Genomic DNA, 9,493 nt, shown 5'->3' with positions numbered 1-9,493 from the left:
ATATATTGTTATATCGAATACTTGTCACATTAAAATGCAGTAAAACATAAAACCCTCGTTCGATAAAAAAAAAATGTACTCGTTAATAATAATATTATTCAATCTTTGATCATAAAATAACGGCGGTACACTATAAATTATATACTATATAGGTGTTATTATTATTATTATTGTGTTACATCGAATTTCTGAGCATTTATTATGTACACGATGATATACCGTTTTTTAATTACGAGTTTTTATGTTTTCATTTTTTTTTCTAAAGATAATAATACTATGTATATACTTAGGCATATAGTAGTATAAATCATACGTGATTAAACCCAAATAGTTTATTACCGAAACTGGCTACCATTACTTTCATAACTCATTTGGGAACAATGAAATTCGTATTTTTTTTCCACCTAATTTCCACATTTGGCAAAGATTCAACGAAATTCACTCCGTTTTAATGGACGAACACACTTCCCATGTTATATATATTATTATTATTGTTAAATGTATTGTAAAGAAAAAAAATTAAGTATAAAAAAAATAGTTATTATCTATCAGTTATATATTAGGTTTGTATCTACCTACGCTGATTCTTATTTATTATGTGCTGTTGCAGTTCACAAACCGTTAATATTCGTCGTTTTAAGAAATTATAGGTACCTTCTCGGACAGAAAATATCATATTCTAAAACAAAAAATTAAATTAACATGTATGGCTAATCGCGAACTGTTGTAGACGGGATTTGAGAAGGATCCGTCCGAGACCGGTTTTCTGTTCAAAGCTTTGCAGCGCTAGGCCACTTATATTATTATACTATACTATTATATATTATTCTTTGTCTGATAACCGCGAACGTCAAGATCATAATGGATAGTATTATTATTGTTATTATCACGTGTTAAGTATAGGTATGGCGTGTCGGTGATAACGAAGTGTTCGAGTTGTAAATGTATACAATTTCTGGGAAACGGTAAATTACAAATAGCCAGTCATCAAACGACTTACAGCTCAGCAACCTAGCATCATGTGAAATTTAGGTATTTGTTAATAAAACTACAGCTGGAACAAAACTGATTACTTACCTACCAACAACCTTCCGAAATAAAATCGAAAAATATAAAATATACTACAGCGATGAAACTATTTTGAAATTTCAGCGTAATCATACAATGATAAATATTATAAATCAAATAGACAGCAATATACCTAATCCGATATTATTTGAAATATTTTTAATTGCTTATACAGATAAGTGAAAAAATATCTAATAATAATTTTACCCTCTCTGGTCAATGTTATAATAATATAACAAAACGAATGTATGTGAGTAGGAACAAGCACTAAAGCCTAGAGGTGTACATCAAGACCTAATGATTAATTTGATTGAATCAATTAATAATTTAATACACGAATAAGGCTTTTGACAAGATAAAATAATCATTATAAACAACCACTCACTCTGTGGTTTTATAGTTTTTCATCATGCGGGTGTTACGTTTTACACCTACGTACCTACACCGGCTATACCGACTCTTAAAAACACACTTATATATATAAACGAAGAATTTATTTTAACCTTTCATATTTTTTATAAAGGGCAAAAAAATAAAATACTTCGCTGAATGTATTTTAACCCAAACTAAAAACTAAAATAAGCATTTTCGAGAAGTTTTTATTTTTATAATACGCAATCCTTTCTGAATATAATCTCCTTTTAGAAAATACAAGAAGGTAAATTTCTAATTTAAAATAAAGTTAAAATATGATCTTAACATTCACTTAGGCTATTTATGAAAACAGACATTTTTTTTAAATTAATTAATTCTAACTTAAAAAAACAATAACGATTTTTTTTACAGATATATTATTACCGTACCATATGGAACATACGTATACCTACGTCAGATACAGGCATATAAATATATTCAACTTGTCGACCTTAAAAATTAAATGAAAACATTTTCGACAATATTGGCTATTGTGTTTCTAGTTCAAACATAATGATGAACATACTTCCGGCTAGATTAGTTACACTTTTATATATGCGTCTCATATTACTTACACATTTTTTTATGATACTAATAATTATTAGTTATTATTTCTATATCTAACAATTTTAGATCCTTAGATTGAAACTTGACCATTTGTACGATAAAAATAATTTTCTTACTCTCCTTCCTTACCTACCATGTATAATATAATTCGCTGTATATAAAAGCGTATAATAATAATATTATACATTTATCGCATCTAAATAGAAACATATAAATACTGTATTGAATAGCTTAAATATTTGGCCAGATAAAATTGCAGGTCTTCGATGTGGGAATTTCTGTAGTTGTTACGAAATTAATGTCTTGGGTATTGGAAACCATCTAAATATGTAATGACTCTAAAGGCTGATGTTCGGGACGACCATTGAACACACTTTCGATCCCCCAGGTAAAATTTGTATACGTCGTTATAATATGTTGACCTAAAAGAGCCACTGGTTATTTATTTTATGTCTACGCGGTCCACTTTTATAGACTAGTGTAGTACGTACGTCGTACATTTAGCTGAGGCCGTTGAGGGCGATCACTGATCACAGATCTCCTACCTTTGTCGGTCTGGTATATATTCCCTTGCTCGTATTCAGTGCAGCTGAATTGCATGCCAAAAATAAAAATAAAAAAAATAATCGGATTTACATGCCATCTCTTAAAAGGGTCGAGAACATGGGCCCATTGCCATCACGTGAATTATAAATGTTTCATTTATTACTACTAATTGTATTTACTTTGTGTACTATTTAAATCAAAACAAAACATTGAGTTACTACTTTGGACTGCAAATGAAGGGAAGGGACATTTTTCTTTAACTTTATTCTTATATAATACTTATTCAAAATATAATCACAACTTTTACTTTCAATTATGAATTAAGTTATTACTATAGAGTGCCTTACAACTGTCTTATACTGTTATACTTATTATTAGCCAATAATACTAATAATAGGTGTATTTTTCTTAGTAAAAAATTCTCATAGTAATTGATTTATTGGATGGTCAAACGCATCGTCACTAGATTTATGCATTTTATATGTGACCGAATTTTTACTCATGTTTAACGCAGCGCATCGGTAAATATCGCAATGCGTCCAGGCGCATTACTACTCTAAACTGCATTCAGACATCCCGTGTCTATACACTAAATATGTTGAAAAACTTTATTTTCACCTCAGCCGAGAATGATATTTTAAGCGAATTTCTTCAAAAAAATAAAAATATTTTTTATAACGCCCACCTTAAACATAAAGATGTTCGATTCAAAGAAAAATTATTATTATTTAAAATGAATTGTTATTGCATTATAATAAAGTTATTTGGAAAATCAATTAAAAAACCTAAGTGTGAATAGGTCACGATTACAAGCACTGTGATAGTTTCAGTGAATGCAATTTGATCAAAAAAACAAAAATAACTGTGACGCACTTTGAGAAAACAGACATATGTTGCGTTGTAGGTAAAACGTTCATTTATAAGAATTTTAGATTATTAAATACAGAAAATAATTAAAATTATAATAAATAAAAGTATAAAAATGTTGATGCCTTATTTTTATGGTATTTAATACTCTATGATAATGGTATACTCGTACAGGTTCTTTTAAGATCCAAAATCTAATTTACAAACCGGATAGTTATTCTATATTTATACGCAATTTGGATCTATCCCTCGTATTTATCATTCACAAATGAATTATATTTATTATTATTTATTGCGATAATTTTAATATATCGTTTTGTGATCGGTAACAACTAACAATACCTATATATTTCATTTTAATCGAATCTAATCTTAATTCCAAATTCTGAAATTATATGAAAAAATATAAACATTCACGTTTTAAAAGCCAAGACATCAGATATGATTTTCATTTATTGCTAATATGATGTGGCAAGTGGCAACGTCTTAAAACTGTTTACGGCTACTATAAAGTATATATATACTTGATTTATCGGAGGTGCACGTGCGCAGTCAATACTATATTTGCGCGTTTCCTGAATTTTGATTATTATTAACGTTGATATGTTCATTATTTTGCTTTTTATGAAAACAAGAAATATCATTTTTAGAGCCCTTTTGGAATACATAGAAAAACTTTAATGATTTCGTATTATTATTATTTATAGGCGGACGTGTACAACGGAAGTTTGTCCCATAACTTTTATGTTTCTACAATTTCGACTGATAAAATAACGCAAAAAAATTATTTCAGTTGTTGTTATTAGTCGAAACGATATTTTTCTATTAATTTTTTTTCATTTACTATTTTTAAAGTAATTATTTGATCTTTTACTATCATTATTATTTCTAAACTGATAATCATTTGTAATAAATACACACACTAAGATAGATTAAATATTTACAATTAAAAGAGTGAACACATATTAGATAATAGTTAGGGATTAAGACGATTAAGTAATACGATCCTTTATCATAATATTAAAAACCACATACTTAGATTTAACTTGATGAACTGTAAATTATTATTATCATACCTTTTCTTTCTACTGATGATAAACAATAATTGGCTATCTTAAGCAAATCATCATAGTAAGTACTAACTTTTAACTATAGAATAACTGTATCCTTGGCATATAAAACAGTATGTTAATATTAAGGCTTAAATTTTAAAGTTCGTTTATAAAAATAATAAATAAAACAGGGCCAAGTATTGAACCTTAAGATAATAAAAAACTATTTTTATTTTTAGTTTTTACCACTAAATCATACCTGTTGAAGACTATTAGAAAACAGCGATTTAATTAAACTAAGAGCATTGCCTCTTTTACCACAATAATTTAACTTATTAATTAAAATAATGGTTATTTACTGAGCCAAATTATTTTTGTTAAATCTAGAAAAATACCTAGAACTTTATTTTTATCTAAATTACTATATGTACAATAAGTAGTTTTAGTTAACGGATTGTTAGTAGACACGTTAGAGCAAAATCCAAATTGATTAGACAAGAAAAAATTTTAATTGTTGAAAATAAGGTTGATCTTAGTTTAATACATTTTAAACTAATTTTTGGGATGGTTAACACCAAAACAAGAGATTTGAAATTTGAAATTTCCACATTGTTTACGATTATAAAATTTAAACAGAGGTATAAAAATAATTATTTTATAGCTAGAAGTCTATAAAAATACTTTCCAAAAATGAATGATCTATTAAAAATAATAGAAAACAGAGTTAAGATAAAGTCAGCCGTTTTTTAAAAATAAGTTTAATAAGCCACTTTTTTAAAAAGAAGATTTATCGTGTATTTTTTTGATTAAATTAGACATTTAAGAAGAATTGATCAAATTGGATATTTATATGGACATTATTATTCAAATCATTCTAACTCAATTTTTTGATTTATTCTATTGTGTTACAAATAAACACATACCTAGTATTAGCCTTGAGAATGGATAAAGGCGTTGTGCGTCAGACATGCGCTTGATTGCAGTTGTCACTACGTTTGGGATTTTTAGAAAACAGCTAACCACTCAACAAAGTCGGCTGTACTTGAGCACAACTAAACTGCAACGGAGATATCTTTTAGTGACCTTGTTATGAAGACTTGCACAAATTCGTTTGTGTTGTACGGAAATAAGCTGGTACGACATTTAGATTATTTTCAAATTCATCATGTAATATTCTAAATCAAATGTTCCATTAAATGCAGGCTAAAGACCTTCGATGTCGAAGCCATAATAAATATAAAAAAAAATAAATATTTAGATGGTGTCGTTTGGGTAGAAATAGTTATTATATCAGTAAAAATCTGCTGGCGTTAAAATTGAAATTAAATCAGTCATAAAAAATTATTCCATATTCAGATATAATTTTTTTTTTATATATATAGTTTGCAAAAAGTATAAAAAGCATTACATTACTTTTTAAAATCTAAGGTATAAACAGACTTTTAATTTGTAATTTTCGAGATTTTGACGAATTTTGTCATAATATTAAATTTAAATAAGTACTTATTAAAAAATATTGTGACTGTAAATTTTTGATATTTTTTAACCGGAAAACTAACTGTAAAGAACCTATTTTATTAAATTTTAAAATATTTTTAACCATTAATAAATATTTTATCAATATACAAGAACAGCTAAAATGATCAAAAATTAATATTATCTATAAATAACTCAAAAAAGTAAAAATATTTTGAAAATTATACCATATGGAGAAAATAACTATACAAACAAATGGTTGAAGTTTAAGTAAAGAATTCTAGTCAAATACTGGTTTAGTGTGTAAATTTCCGTTTTTCTTTAATATTGTTTGTTCATTTTTTTCGATTATAGAAAAAGCACTGAAAATTTCGAATTTTGACTTCTTTAAAGTACAAATTAGATCCAACTTTTTATCCAAAACTTCCTTTAAAGTTGAAAATCAAAGCATTTTATCATTTACACAAATACAAAAAAAAATTATAAACACATAATATATAAATTGCAAAATAAATAAATACATCACTCCGCTCAGAATCGAAAACTATTACATTTTTTAACTATATCGATTGTGTATATACTTTCACTATCTATAGTAACGATTATTATTTATTTTAACATAGCAAATTATTTTTTTTATTAATTAATTTTAATAATTTTTAAAACAAATTTATTGAACTTAATATATCGATCAACATCGAAATGCATGTAGAACACAGTTTTAAAAAATCCTATCTTTTCTATTTGAATAGATGCATGCATTGTAACAAAAAAAGTTATTCAAACCAGTCTATAAGTGCACCGGATGTTCTAAAGTTAGTCATCAAAGCTGCTTGGAAAGAAATCAGTACATCAACGAATGCCAGAGGCTAGAAAAACGTCAAGTCAAAAACCAAAAAACACAATTTAAAATCAAATACAATGAACTCGGTGAACTTCCAGAACCAAATTACCTAAATAATATGTTGGTAATAGACAAACGACAACCATTATCGTTGATGTCGGAGAAATACTTAAAGTCAAGGCATACAGAACACAAATCTTTGTTTTTTTCCATACAGGTTAGGGTAAAAATAACTATTATCATACAATTATAAATGAACAATATTGATTTAGTCTTAATATATTAACGATTATTAGTAATAATAGCGTTTTATTTACAATCCATGTATCTGAAGTTATTGAGCATAACGATTGGTGGCTATGTTGAAATTATTTAACCAATCTTAAAAAATCTCTCGTTCTGTCAATGTTATTCTTGTCTACGAGCTTCAACCATTAAATTGATATTATCTGGTAAGGCTCTCAATGTCTTGGGTTTCATAAAGCGCAGTACTAAAATGTTTAATACTATCAACTATTTACATATGCTTAATTTGACCTTAGTTTGCTTTAACTTAGATTATACAGTTGTTATTTTGTTCTCCTACTTGTTCAAACATACTTATACTTATACTTACTTGATACTTTGGCCATATTACTAAAATTGATAATTCTTGTCATGGTTACTTATTTTCACGAGTGAACCGAGAATTCTTACTCTTACTCTTCACTATTCAGGTACCGACCTCAATTGTGTTTTATCTGTATAACAAATTTAGTATCCTTATAGTAAATGGCTCACTGGAAACGTCCAACATTTTCTTCAATATTGATTCCCATATTTCTAAATAATATGTTCTCTTAAAACCATTTCTTCTTTCCAATGGTTCTTTCCACTCTAACTTCCATGCCAAAAATAGTTTATCTTTTTTAACGTTTTTTAGTTAATTTACCACTATTTTGTTTTATCTTATTGTACTGTATATTATAAGAACATTATTCATCTACGTTTTATACATTCAAATTTTTATGCAAAAAGTGTTTTTTTTTTCATTAAAAGTCGTAGCATATATATATTTATCATTAAGTATTAACAACATTATTTAGAAACGTATTTTGGAACCATATACCACCGCGTCGATATCGAGAAGATCCGGTCAAGGATCGAGTACACTAAGTGCAGTAGTTCCCGAACAGGATCAAGGTATATACGAGTTCAATCTACAGAGGAAATTAGTACATTAGTTCCGACACCAGAGGGTTTAGAGGAACAGGAACAAAGTTCAGAGACACCAGAACCAATTGCACGATCACCAGAATTAGGTGTAAGAACTTCCGAATCAGATTCTATGGTACTGGAACTAAATACAGAGGTACCAGAACAGAATGCAGTAGCACCAGAACCGAATGCAGTGGCACCAGAACCAAATGCAGTAACAACAGAACCTAATGCAGACAAATCAGAATTCAGTAAAACAGTTTCAGAACTGAGTGTAAAAAAGTTGTAATCGAAAGTATATGATCACTGATCAAATATGAATACATTTCACTGAATATCAAGTCACCAGAATCATTTGTATAAGTTATAGCTGTATAACCAAATTAAAATTTCTATGATCAATGAAAATTTGTGAAAGTTAAACTTTTTTAAATTAAAAAATGTCTACGAGGTGTGTTCAAAAAATAACGGGATACATTACAACAGCTTAACTGTAAATTGTGATATGTGAGACACAATAATACATTGATACGTGGTTATGTGAGAAATTTAATAAAATCCCCCAATAAGATATTTAAAATATAATATGTTATGAGTGTTTTTTTAAAAATACACGTATCTACACCGTAGTATAATATTAGAGTTAACCAGTAAGACAAGAAGCTACTTATCTTACTGGTTAACCATACATATACAAAATTATAACTTATCATAAATAGTAACTATTTTTTATACACTAATTATTTACAAATTTGTTTCACTACACTACACTTTTCAATAAAAAAAAAAGAGTACCTATTTAAAATACTATTAACATATTATTTTGTCAAACAAATATTATTACAAAAGCTTTATTGATTTTTATTTTTACTAATCGAATTTTGGTCATAAACTGGATCAAACATATAACTATATGAAATATGAATATATAACGATTTATAATTACATCATTTACAACACTAGGATAATAAAAACTGATTTACACTTAGAACACTTGGAACCTATTTTATTTTAGGTAGCTCTATAAAAGTCTATATCGTTTTTTTTTCATACAACAGAATAATAATTGTTGTAGTGAAATGTGTACATAATGTATAAGCCCGTCAGCCCGGTATAGGTAGATACATAGTATATAGTAATGTTACTATATTGTGTTTTTATATTTAATTGTGTGTGTGTGTGTGTGTGTGTGTGTGTGTGTGTGTGAACTACGAGTTTACACGTTATCCCGTTAAAACAAAAACACAAATAATAATGAATAATCCATTACGACAATCTAATGCACGAGGGCGCCAGCGTTGTTGTTTTTCATATAATAATTAAACGATCGGCGACGGTGATAAATGCGTTTCTATTATATTTTTGACCTTTTTGAAATTTAATTGCCTCGAATTATAATTATCGCGGAGGAGTAGCCTGCTAAGTTTCCCTAACATTACCACCTATATCCACCTATATAATA

General features: G+C 27.6%; 1 pseudogene; it reads left to right on the top strand.

Moving 5' to 3' along the window:
* The first annotated feature begins 6,584 nt into the window (after positions 1-6,584).
* Positions 6,585-8,439, top strand: LOC114129256 (uncharacterized; annotated as a pseudogene).
* The last annotated feature ends 1,054 nt before the right edge of the window (positions 8,440-9,493 follow it).

Source organism: Aphis gossypii, chromosome 3 (assembly GCF_020184175.1).
Source record: "Aphis gossypii isolate Hap1 chromosome 3, ASM2018417v2, whole genome shotgun sequence".
NCBI classification, from domain to species: Eukaryota; Metazoa; Arthropoda; class Insecta; order Hemiptera; family Aphididae; genus Aphis; species Aphis gossypii.
Note: the sequence above shows the minus strand (reverse complement) of the source record. Positions and strands in the feature narration are given on the sequence as shown.